Source organism: Mixophyes fleayi, chromosome 2, assembly GCF_038048845.1.
Source record: "Mixophyes fleayi isolate aMixFle1 chromosome 2, aMixFle1.hap1, whole genome shotgun sequence".
Lineage (NCBI taxonomy): Eukaryota > Metazoa > Chordata > Amphibia > Anura > Limnodynastidae > Mixophyes > Mixophyes fleayi.
In genome coordinates this window covers 363554909-363568321 of record NC_134403.1, presented here as the reverse complement: position 1 = coordinate 363568321, position 13413 = coordinate 363554909, and positions in this window count along the sequence as shown.

Genomic DNA, 13413 nt, shown 5'->3' with positions numbered 1-13413 from the left:
TGCAGGGTGTGCCATGCAACAGGCCCATGAATCAAGGGAGTCATGCATCGGCCCCTTGGTTTATAGCCCCAGACTGTACCCACTACTGTGCTGGCATGACGGGACATTGTCTGTGGTCTAAGCTAATCAGGGCTTGCCCTAGTCTGTAATGGAGGCTAGTAATATATTGTAAGGGTGAATAATGCAGTGTCTTTGTATTTAATGTGGGGGCTAATAATCTAATGATGGTGCCAGTTGGGTGAAGGGGACAGGTGCATTTTAAATGTGTGAGTTTATTGATTTAATGTTATTTCTGTTCTGATTAGGGGGAATAAGGTCTATTTACTTAAGGTGGGTGTACTTGATTTAGTGTCTGTGCTGGTCCGGCGGGAGGCGGCATAGAATGTTCACTTATTGGTTGTCTTTTCAGGAGTGAATTCTCTTTTCCAACAGAGTCATAGAATTCCAAGATTCTCTCCATGTCACATACTATGGAGTGGTGGGGGCTGGGGAGGGCGCAAACAATACTCTTGAAAATAGACTCAAAAATTCATAAAACACCCCTCAGGTTCACAGATCGGTTTCCACATGACCCTCACTAATCTCTCACATAGATCTGTGTCTCTTTACTTCAGCTCTCTTTCTAACAAGCGTTGGTTCAGAATACCTGCGTCCAACTACCAGACTATGCGATGGACTTGAACCTGAACTCGACTTGGACACTACTTACAACAGTAACTTGGCCTGGGCAGTATATACTTTATTAGCTAAACCTTTCTACTACAGAGTAGGACCCGATTTTGCCCCCAAAACAGCTTGAATTCTTTGTGCCATGGTTTACCTCTTACTAAAGAGGAAGTCCATGCTTCCATATTGACCTGTACATAGCATCCACTTTAAGAACTATACTAAAAACTTCATATACTACTTTCTAAACACAATTTTGGTACCTGAAGCTTTCATGAACATCCACTTTCCTGTCATAGAGCTGTTCATCCACTAGCAGTTCAGAAGAACAGAAGACAAATCTACAGACTGTGGTTAAGGGGAACAAATTGATCGGCTGTCACGACTATGCGTTGTGTACCTGCTATCGTTGGCACTACTCAGAGGAAGGTGCGGAATCAACGTGCCCCTGGTATTCACCAGAGACCCCCGCAAGGAGGTATGGACTCCGCTGCAGGGACACGCAGGTCGCGGTCCTTCCACCAGTCAGGTAGCGAGGTACGTGAGAAGAGTGGCAGACTGGCCGGGTCTGTAACTGTGCTGGCAATGGAAGTACATGAGGAATCGTGAGACAAGCCGGTTCGGTAACGTCTAGAAGCGCAGTACAATAGGGAGATCCAAAAGGGGTGGTCAAAACGGTCCGGGTCAGGAGGCAGGTTAGACCCGATACTCTGGCACAGGTGTGCACACAGGAAGCTCCTTATAAATGCTAAGGAGCCAATGAGACAGCAGGGGGCCTCGAGTAGCGTCCTGTTGCCGCGCATGCGCAGACGGCCGGGCTGGGCGGCCGGAACTTCCGCATCTGGCTGCCTGGCAACCAGAAGCATGAGGGGGAGATGCAGGCGGCCGTCCCGAAGAGACAGAGGGACGGCGCCTGACACACCTGACATCGGCTTTGTTCATAGCTATTATACCAGATACAGCATATAATAATGTTCTTAGTGGCTTTTCCTACAAATCTGATATCAACTATAAATGTCCCTTTCCAGATCTTGAATAAATATTTCTTATCTGTTTTATGGTCTCATATGGTTATTGCTCCACAGAATGTGCTTATGTGTGTATATAACTCAGAACTTTGTTAGTAAGAACAAGCAGTTGTCAAAACAGCAGGAGGATGCATAGGAGTGACATAAATTCAAAGCTTCCCAATCCTATGTGGTAATAGAACAGTCACAGATACTTAGCTGTAGCACGCCTCCACGTGTGACGGAACAAGCACACCTCGCAGTTGGAATACAATGCAAGCCTCTGGTAGAGCAAAACGATGTATTAAACTGTAGACTATCTATTTGGAAAGCAGGATTCTTGATTTCATTCACCCCACATGTAGTTATGGTAGTGAGCACCACAATCTATTGCCGCAACGATAAGCAGAAATCTTGAAAAATAAACGGGCACCAGCTTCTTCTCAGCATGTCATCGTCTCTATTTCCTGACGCGTTTCTCAGCCCCATTTGCTGTGGTTGCTAGTTTCATCAGAGGAAAGCTTCAACATGTTTATCAGCACTATTTAATGTTAAACTAGCTTTGGGGGAGGGGATTGCGCAGACGATAATTAGAGGGGGTGCTGTTAATAGAGATAACTATGGGGGTACGGTGGGTGGTTTAGTTGCTGTCAATGGAGAGAACCACGTGGTTAATACAATTCCTTCCACCCGTATTGTTTCTGTCTACTTCTCTATTTCTCTTGAATGTTAACTCTCATGATTTTGGCCCTCTTTACCTAGTATCTCCTCATCCTCTTTGGAAGGTTTTCTTTGTTCTTTTTGTATCTTCTTATATATTTGCCTTTTATATTGTTTCTTCTTATATTGTTTTATTTTACTGATTCTGTTGTTTCTCTTGCCCCTTACTTATCTGTATATTGTTCTGTTTATTTTTTGTTGGTTGTGCGGTGCTATTGATTCTGTGGTGCCTTATAAGTAAACTTCAAAGTTGATATTCACTGAGACAATGTAATCTTTAAAAAAATGTCTAAAACTAGGCTTATGGATCCCCAAATAAAAAACTGGTATAATACACTATACACAAGGAAAATACATCTATAATTATCATGGTCATAATCCAGACTTAATCCCCAGCAAAAATAGGACATTAAGGGGGGAATTCAATTGGCCGCTTTACTGCCGAAAGTAATGCGGGCTGTGCACTATTACCAATATTACGGTAATAGTGCACGTAATTACCGTTATTACGGTAATTTCAATGCTAATTTTTGCTCGCAACTCCCTGAGCTGCGAGCAGAAAGCAGGGTTAAAATGACCGTATTAATGGTAATAGGATTAGAATTAACACTACAAGTCCCTGTGCAGAGTACACAAAAACAAACGAAAGTCATGCAAGCACATGAAACATAACAAAAAACTATAAGAGACCCATGCCTTTCTTTTTGGTTCATTGAAAAGTTTCATTCGTGACTGTAGAAAGAGTGTTCATAGGTGTTCAAGGACAATTTGTACTCTTATGACATAATTGTTTCAACTAATTGCAGTAGTGTTTGCATAAGGATTTTCTTGCAACCTGAACCCTTAAATATTTATACTGTGTTAGCAAATAGTACACGTGTGTATTATGTTAGCTGAGAGTTATATATTCTATCATGTAATACATTACAAATTAGGAAATAAATAGAGATGAACAGTGCTTCTTTAGTACTGTAATTTAGCCAGCTTTGAACACTCCTCACAATTTAATTAAAAATACAAATAAATCAAATGGCAGATATCACTAGGAGCAAATTGGCTTAGAATAAATGATAAAAAGTTTTCATTTGATCATATTAACAATACTGACATAAACATCAAATAGCATTGTAACAACAATAAAACATACCTTTAAGCCTGTACTGCATATATTCTTAAAATATTCAAACTCACCTTGAAGCCTATATGATAATTGTGCCATTAAGTGTCCATAATAATGTCCTGTATTCTGTTCAAATGCTGTTTGATCTATATATATTAAAACTATGCAGTTCCAGAGTTATAAACGTGTAAACCATGGTATGTCCCACTTCAAGCAGAACAATCCCAGTGTATGATGAGCAAAAGAAGTTAATTGTGCCAGTCTACAGATTTATAAAAGTTTGTATAAAAAAAATCTCATATCCTGTGCTGAGAAAGTGAGGTCCAAGAAATTTTTAATATGTGACCTGTAAAAATCAAATTATTATCATTCTTCTTGAGGTATATAGAACCAGGTTTAACCCAAAAGGTCCAGGTTTGCCATTATATAGATTAGCAAAATTGGGGACAAACCTGGTGCCCATTGCCATTCCCAGAGTTTGTAAAAAAAAAAAGAATGTAAAACAAAATATAATGATATGTCAATATAAACATATTGAAATCCAAAATAAAATGATGCTGTCCTTCTGAAGCTCCCATGTGCAGAGATAAAAAAAAGATTGGACTGCATCAACCCCCACTATGTGTGGTATATGGGAGTACCATGTCTGCACATCTAAAATTAAAAATATATATGTAGAGTGCCACTGTCACTCACCAGACTGTGAGTGCTTCTTCCCGTGTGTTTAGGAACCGTGGCCGTCCACCATCCTGAGGGTCTGCGCATGCGCAGCCCTTTCAAACCTTCAGTACCTGTTCCTTTTAGTTAATTGGCTGATCAGGCAACACTCCCTATTTAAAGCACCTGAGTTCCATACCTCGTGGCCTGATCTTGGAGTCTCATTCCCCATGAGCCTCTGAAGGTGTTCCTGTGTTTCCTCGTGTATTCAGCTCAGCTGATTCCTGTGGTTTCCTGACCACTTCAACTCTCCTGTGGTTTCCAGACCACTTCAACTCTCCTGTGTTTCATCGTGACGGTATTAGCTGATTCCTATCCGCTGCCTCCGTGCACTACAGTCTTCAGCTCACTTCAACTCTCCTGTGTTTCATCGTGACTGTATTAGCTGATTCCTATCCGCTGCCTCCGTGCACTACAGTCTTCAGCTCACTTCAACTCTCCCGTGTTTCATCGAGACTGCACCAGCTGATTCCTATCTGCTGCTCTCCGTGCTCAACAGTTCCAGCTCAGCTCTACTCTCCCGTGTTTCATCGTGACTGCACCTGCTGATTTCTATCCGCTACCTCCGTGTACCTGCAGAGTCCTGCTTGCTGCTACCCCTCAGTTCTACTCGTGTCTGCAGCAGCTGATCCGCTCTCCGTGCTTCTGAGTGTTCCTGCCGGTGTCAACTCGCCAGTCTGCATCGGATCTACGCCTCGCTGCTTTCATCTCGTCTAGACCATCTCTACTCTTCAGGGTTCTCCAGGAGTCCAGTTCTACATACTACTGCTTCCTGAGTATTTGTTTCTATCCCTGCTGGTCTACCTACCTGTGCGCTGCACCTACTTGATTACCGCTTCCACCCTCGTGGGACTTCGCATCCTGCCGGCCTCCAGCCGTTCAGGTATCTCTGCACTCCTGTCTGACAGCCTGCTCCTGAACCACGGTATGCATACTTCTCATTGACTGTGCTGGTTTATTGCATATCTTGCTGGACTGAGTTGTTCTCCTCTGGAGTTTACTATCCGCTGAGACTATTGCCATCATTGACTGTGTTATCGTTTGCCCGGATAGTTCCTGTTACTTTGTATTATTGTGCAGTGCTGTTCAGTCATTACTATATTGTGCATATCATCGTGGGATCAAGTTCAGTGTGCCCGTGTATACTCTGTATTGCATTCTCTCCCCGTGCTCCTCCTCACATATATATTCAGTGGTACAACTTGCTAGAGGCAGACCACTGATCCCTGTTTCCTGAATCACCTGTTCCAGTATCCTTACACATAGCAGTGGTACAACTTGCTAACGCAGACCACTGACTTCCCGGATACCTCCACCTGGATTCCATTCCTTCACCTAGACAGCGGTACAACTTGCTAAACGCAGACCGCTGACTCTCATCACCTCCTCGTTGCTGCTGGACATTCCTCCTCACTATAGCAGTGGTACAACTTGCTGCCGCAGACCACTGACTACCCTCACGTTTCCTTTGTCCATTCAGTTCCTCGTGTACTACTACCTATATATTACCAGTGCTGCTAGTCATAGACTTTCACGAGCATCTCTATCATCTGCTGTCTCCTGTTCCTTGATCACCCCGCTACCAGAGTACCATATTACCATCTATACTGCTCTGGTAAGCCCATCACCTGGTGATCCCTGGGTAAAGACTCCTAGTGCCCGTGACAGCCACTCTCGGACATGGGACCTCAGAGAGGTTACATATCCCTATAAGATAAAATCATCAAAAGCATATAAATTAGAGGTTAAAGACGCAACCCCAGAAATGATGGACTGGACATCACTTGTAAACTATAGTACGTGGAAAGGTGTATAAGGCCTATAGAGCTCTACTTAGTGGTTATTGGTGCTCAGCATGTATCAGAGATGTATAACATTAAATGGTGGGGGAATGAGTTTAGGACTACAGGTACAGCCAGGGTGCACAGACCTGCAGGAATTTTTCCTCCTTATCATGTATGCAGTAAGTAATCTTCTCTACCCAGTCAATAAACCAGATATATGACTTGCAGACATGCTGGGGGATGTCCCTCTGTTTCCAAAGCTTGGCAATCAGTCATTTGCATCGGCATGCTTATGAGAGGCTAGTTTTTCTGATTGTTTTTCTGATCTTTTGGAGTGGATAACAAGGAAGAATGAACAACAGATTCTTTTGGTTAGGCAACGGAAGGAGCAAAGAGAGGAGGGTACTGACTCCATCCCAGAAGGGGGCTATTTTTGGGCATGACCACCAGATATGAATGGATGTACCTTGGTTGCCACATCCGTGCCAACAGACTGAGGTGATAGAGGGGTACATTATGGCAAGCTTGTCAGGAGTTAGGTACCATGCGTGATAAATTTTGTATGCATTTGATTAGAGTGGAAATCAAACTAGTGACCACTTGTTCTCTGGCGGTTTCCCAATAGTCCTCCACTGGGGAAGGGTCTGCAGGTGCCTCTCCTACTCCCTCACATGTTTGCTCCCAGGAATAATAAAGTATTGAGAGCAATACTATATATGGAAGAGGTCATACCCCTTTAAAAAGGCAAAAAGATACACAACTTTTCAAATGCAGAGGCGGGCGGGGAGACCCCACAAAATGACAAAATTTCGGGTTGAGGTCAGGGAATTTGGTTCACAGATCAACCAAGAATGGAAAAGTTCCCTGATGAAAGAGTTCACCTTCAGGAAGACTTTTAAATTGGCTTTGATAATTTTTCAATAGAATCTGATTTCAGGGTTTGATCAAATCTACTGTTGCTCAGTTGTCTTAGAATTTCCTGATAATAGTCCACCCTATTCATTCTTCCATCCTTATGATAATAGATTGATATTGATATTCATTCACTGCCATCTTCTCTGCCCTAATCAGATTTATTCTACTTAGGTTGGATAACACATTGGTCCCGATAGATATTCGTTTAAAGTCGTCAAAAGTGCTCTTATAAAATGTCAATGGCTAAACTCCTTTGATGAATGGGGAAGAAGACAGAGTTTGGCTTAAACTTTGCTTTATTCTTCTTTCCAACAGTACATTTTATATTAAACTGGGACCACTTATGTACATTAGGTCCTAGTCTATTTCCTTCATCCTATAGACTCACAAGTATTGGCGTGACCATCTACATCTACTTTCGCAGGTTTTAAACCAGCATCATATTTCTTCAATGTCTTAGAGGCAAAATAGCGTTTAAAGCACAATTTATGAGCGTATCAATATAGCTCCACAAAGAGATAAAAGATATTTGGATATATTGAGCTTTGGGGATTGATGGTATTAAGGAGATGAGTTTGCCTGACCTGTCTTCACTATCGCTATGCTTTCTACTACAGCGTCAGCACCGTACCGCATTACAACTCGTCAGCTTCTCTCTTTGTGTTTGCTGCCATAGCTCCTTGAGTCCAGCTCATTAAAGGTTTAATGCTAGTCGTGCACATCATCCTGCAAGCAATGGTGCTGAGTTTCATTGCAGTGCTCCCATTTCATGTATTATTCTATTCTATTATATTCTATTACAAGTAACACCGCTGTAACTTCCTGCAGCCTTTCAACTTCCATCTGCATTGGGAGTTATGATCACCATTCTTGGTCTGAGAGCACCTCCTGGTTTATTCAGTATTATATGAACATATATGGTGACCAGCAAGAACTTGTTTTCCTTACTTGCTGGTGGATACATGAAATCTAAATACTGATGTTCTTTGAATAATCAAGAATAGAAATGGTGCATATATCTATATATTTCTACTTCTTGGGTAGTCTCACGTTATTATCAATGCACTGTGATCTATCTATACTTCAGGCCTAGTTGCAATTCTGTGCTATAATGCAAAAGGAATTTGGGAGATTACCTGCTATTCAAATTAAAGACTGAACTTTTATCCTCGTAAACCTGTTGTCTTGGTATTGTGCCAGAGGTAGAGGTTACCAGCAACCTGTGTCTAAACCTGCTTGAGTTCAAAGACAAATACTGCTTGATCTATATATATATATATATAGATATAGATAGATAGATATATATATAGATAGATTAAAACTAATCAGAGATATAAGCTGATAAACAACAGATACGTCCCTCTTCAAACAGAACAATCCTGGTCTGAGTATGAGAAACAAAACAAAACAAGTCCCAATTGTGGGTTAATAAAACCACAGTTGAATAGTCATCCACAACATGGGATCCTGTACGTTTGCTTTAAAATAGGGAGTACATTTGTCCTTATAATACACAATGTTTAATTAGAAGAGAATAATACACATAGGACTAGTGGCATCGACACTTTATATATAGTCATGTCAAGCATGCAGGGCTGCCATCAGAAACTGTGGGGCCCAGTACTAATTAATCTGGCAGGGTCCCGCTTCCCATGTGCACCTCTCCATTTTCGCCATACATGCCCCCCCACTCCCTCATCACAGTAAATGTTGCCCTGCCCCCAAAGTAAATGTTCCCCCCCTCCCCTCCCGCAAAGTGAATGTCTCCCCTCCCTGCAATCACAGCAAATGTTCCCCTCTTCCCTCCCCCAAAGTGAATGTTCCCCTCTCCCCTTCCTGCAATCACAGCAAATGTTTCCCTCCCCCTCACCCCAAAGTAAATGTTCCCCTCTCCCCTCCCCACCATCACAGCAAATGTTCCCCTCTCCCCTCCCCACAAAGTGAATGTCCCCCTGATGGCAGCCCTGCACGCGCGTGTGTGTGTGTGTGTGTGTGTGTGTGTGTGTGTGTGTGTGTGTGTGTGTTCAACATCTCATTAACACTTGGCCACTCATTTACTAACATTGCATTAAGGAAAGTATTCTGTATTGAACTTTGTTGGAATACCTTGTGCTGCTCTCTGCAATATGGCAGCAAAACACAAAAACATATTGTTGACATTTACTTAAGAATAATAGACCCTTTGTGTCAAGGAGGGTGATTTGTTGGATTCCAGGATCCACCCAATACATGTCAATCAGAGGAAAGAAACAGCTTGAGGCTTCAAAACCAGTTATAAGAACACTTATTTAAGTTCTCTGTGTGTTTGTTTATATTTATTACAAAGTGAGAAGAAATCGGTTGTGTTTTCCTGTAAAGCATATATATGTCTTTAAAGGGCAGAGATGACAAACTTCTAACTATCCAGATTCCACTGTCTTCCTGGTCAGTACTGAACCTACCATAAGATAAAACTTGGGTACATTTACCAGGACAGTAAACAGAGTCCACACCCAGGTGCATGATAATAGCCAATATCTGTAGCATCCTATGCAGAGGCCTCCAAGGGTCCAATCTGTTCCAGGCACCTAATGCTAACAGCATATGGGAGCTTTGCATAACAAGAGACTGTCTCTCAATTACTTTTTTAAACTAGGTCTGTACAGAGCCATTGTCTATGGGCAGCACGGTGGCTCAGTGGTTAGCACTTCTGCCTCACATCACTGGGGTCAATTCCTGACCATGGCCTTATCTGTGAGGAGTTTGTATGTTCTCCCCGTGTTTGCGTGGGTTTCCTCCGGGTGCTCCGGTTTCCTCCCACACTCCAAAAACATACTAGTAGGTTAATTGGCTGCTATCAAATTGACCTTAGTCTGTGTGTGTTTCTGTGTTGGGGAATTTAGACTGTAAGCCCCAATGGGGCAGGGACTGATGTGAGTTCTCTGTACAGCGATGCGGAATTAGTGGCGCTATATAAATAAATGGTAATAATAAAATAATAATAATACCATTATAATAATGGTTTCACAATATGGGACTTGTAAGTCTACAGTATGTTTTTAATCTGTCTTAAGCAAAATTGATTTATAGCTTAATAAATTATTTCCTTATACAATCAGTAACCTTTAAATTAATCTAATCATTTCATCAATCAGCAAAGGTATTTGGTAATATAAGGTTGTATAATATCATATTATCTCCAATCAATGACACCACACTATTGATTCAACTTATTCATATTTATATTCATTATCATCTAGTGAGTTAGACAAACTCCTTCACAGAATAAGCATAATATAGATTGATACTAAAGTCAATAGAGCTCATAATAACAACTGATCATAATAATATCATAATAACAACGTTATCAGGGAGGGATACCCTAATTATTGCAGCTCTTGCAACATTCGGGGGAGAGCGCGGTCCTACTGTATCCTTATCCGACTTTTATACATAATCACAGTTTTTAAACTTACTGTTGAATTTAATCATGTGTATAAGCAATGAAATCGGTTTCTCTAGTTCAAGTGTTCCCATGTATATTAGCTTAGGGAACGCTGAATTTTTCCGCTGTGTTTTCCTCCTGGCAGAAAAAGTGCTAAATTACAGACACAAACGCTGTCAAGGGCATTTCCATGGGCCGATTTATTAAAGGGCATCTCCCTATTTACCAAATATCCTGGCCAGTAAAGACCATCACCGGCTATCTCATGCTTTCCGCGCTGTCCTCTGATTGCCTTCTGTCCTCTGACTGCTAATGCCATCTCAGGATGGCATTACCCGGGAGTGCCCACAGAGAAATAAAGGCTTTATTGTTAATATAATGCATTTTGTCTGTTTTCTTTTTTGCTATTATTTTTTTTTCTTTTTTTTCTTTTTTTTCTTTTTTATTGAATTTATTCAAGTGTAGAAAATACAAAAACAAAGTACATTTTCATAGCCTCCAATCATATCAGGGTTAACATAGATGCTATAGCCGCTGGACCATGGTGAAAGAAGCCCGATTTATGTTCAGCAATCACAGCTGTGCTACGTGTTACTTTGAGGGCAGAGCTGGAGGGCAGAGCTGGAATAATTTATTATCAGATGTTCCATTCTGTGTAATCTTTCCATCTACTCCTGATGAACTCTCAGGATGCCTTAAGTCGTATCATCCACACTTGGGTACAGGAAGTATAGAAGGTTCTTGCCAGGGGCTTCCCCTCAGCAATAGTAGCAATTACCTGTACAGTGGTACAGGTAAAGGGCAATGGAACATGATTTGATATTATCTTCCGGAATCTTAACTTCCTTGAAGCGTACTTTTTGGCTCCACATGCTGGAGGCGGCCATTTTGGTGACTGCAGCTCAGTAGGAGCTGGTCACATCACTGGGGCATATTATATCACTGATTCCTAGTGAATTGATAGGCGGTTTCGTAACGAATATTTGTACAACCCACAAAGTAGCCGCCTCCCTCTGTGTAAGCAGCAGGCGCGCTTTGAAGGAGATCGCTGACTCCGTTTAATCCTGATATCTTCTAATTTCCTTTCATGTCATAGATTTCCAAGGACAGGCTTTTTTGCTTCTTTTTTTATTATTCCACTGGAATTCTGGGTAAAAAAAAATATTCTAAGTTCCAGAATGTTGATGCAGCTAGTTAGGGATAGAGATAATTGAATAGTAAATAGTCCTAGAGATCCCATTACCATTACTTAATGCTTTCTGATTGGAGATACTTATAGCATGGTTGTCCCTTCCTGTGCTCTGCCCCCCCCCCCCCCTCTTGTATAGCAATGAGCAAAAGACTTATCAGTAATACATGAAATTATTATTATTACTTTATATATGTAGCCTCACTATGTTATTCAGCGCTTTACAGAGAGTATTTACTATATCATTCACATGCATCCCTACTCCAATGGTGATCTTACAGTCTCTAAAACACAAATATGCATGAACACACTAGAGTCCATTTTGTCAACAGCCAGTTAACCTATAATAATGTTTCTGGACTGTGGGGAAAAACTCATGCAAACATGGGAAAAACATACCACAGAGATGCCACAAAAACATTCCACATGGAGATCACAAAAAACATACCACACAGATGCCACAAAAACATATCACACAGATACCACAAAAACATACCACACAGATACCACAAAAACATACCACACAGATACCACAAAAACGTATTACACAAATAGTGCCCTGGTCAGAATTGAAACCCAGTCCCCAGCACTGTGAGGCTGCGCCATTGAATCACCATAGAAGTACGGTTCCCCCAGCTGGTCGTCTTGGTGAAGGAACAGTGTGAGAGGATGAATATTTTATGGTAGACGATTTAAATGACTGTGAATAGTTTATGTATTATTTTTAATGAGAGAAATGAACCAACATTGCAAAATACAAAATTAAACAGATTTTTAAACAGACTGATCCTGGCCCGAAGCCAGTGGTAGTCATATTAATGACTACCACTATAACGCCATCGGTTAAACCTACAAAACAATTGTGATTTAAAGAATGCTTACAGAAGTAAAATAATGACTTACAATAAAAATGACAATGGCGTTAAAAAAAATCATACATATCGATGTGATGGGGCTGATAATAGGACCCTTGGATCATATGCTGCCTACTGTGCGCAGGAAAACAGCATATAAGCGCAGCGGTATCCTAGACTAATAAACGTAGCTGTCACAGAGCAGTGTTGTGTAGAGATGTGAATAGGCCATGGAGCACCTTCAAAATGTTGCTATGGTGCCTCTTTATTCCTAGTTATTTAATTACATCCCTAATATTCCCTTAGCCTACAGTTTTGTATGCAGACCACATCTCCCATTCGCGCACACATTAAATTACATATACTTCAATTGGAAAGTACTCAGTAATAATAAGTGCCGCGCAGTGTTTCCTTACCTCTCCAAGCCACACTCACTATTAGCCGCTCACTCTTCTTACCACTAGACCGGTAATTACTAGTAAAAAATAGTTCCTACAGCGCTCCACTATCAACTGCAGCCCCGAAAAGTCTTAAATAAACCATACACCAATTTAACACATATAAATAAAAGAAGGAAAGAAAAATTCAAGAGCTGTGTATATCTCTTATCAAATCCGTAATAAACCAAAATTTGGCAAAATGCAATAATGAAACACTGTTAGGCCTGTCAAGGTCTTGACAAAGCCTAACAGCGAAACGCGCATTGGTGTTTCTTGCTATGCGTGACTAATACTCTATATGTATTTCATATTTCAGAATTAAATATCATTTATTTAATTCTGAATTAGCACCCTCAATGACAGCCATAGGAAGGAGATTGCCCAAACCCCAAGCTAGATTTTGAGACAGGCAGTTAGCAATTAACTCCCCGTCACTATGATCTATCTATCCTTTCTGGTGGTGCTGTTGTTTCTGTGCCATTAACTTGTTATTTATAGTAACAAGGTATCTGCAGTTTAGTTTATTTGCTGCATCCACTTTATATTCTGTCAGCAATATTTGTTGAACCTGATCGGC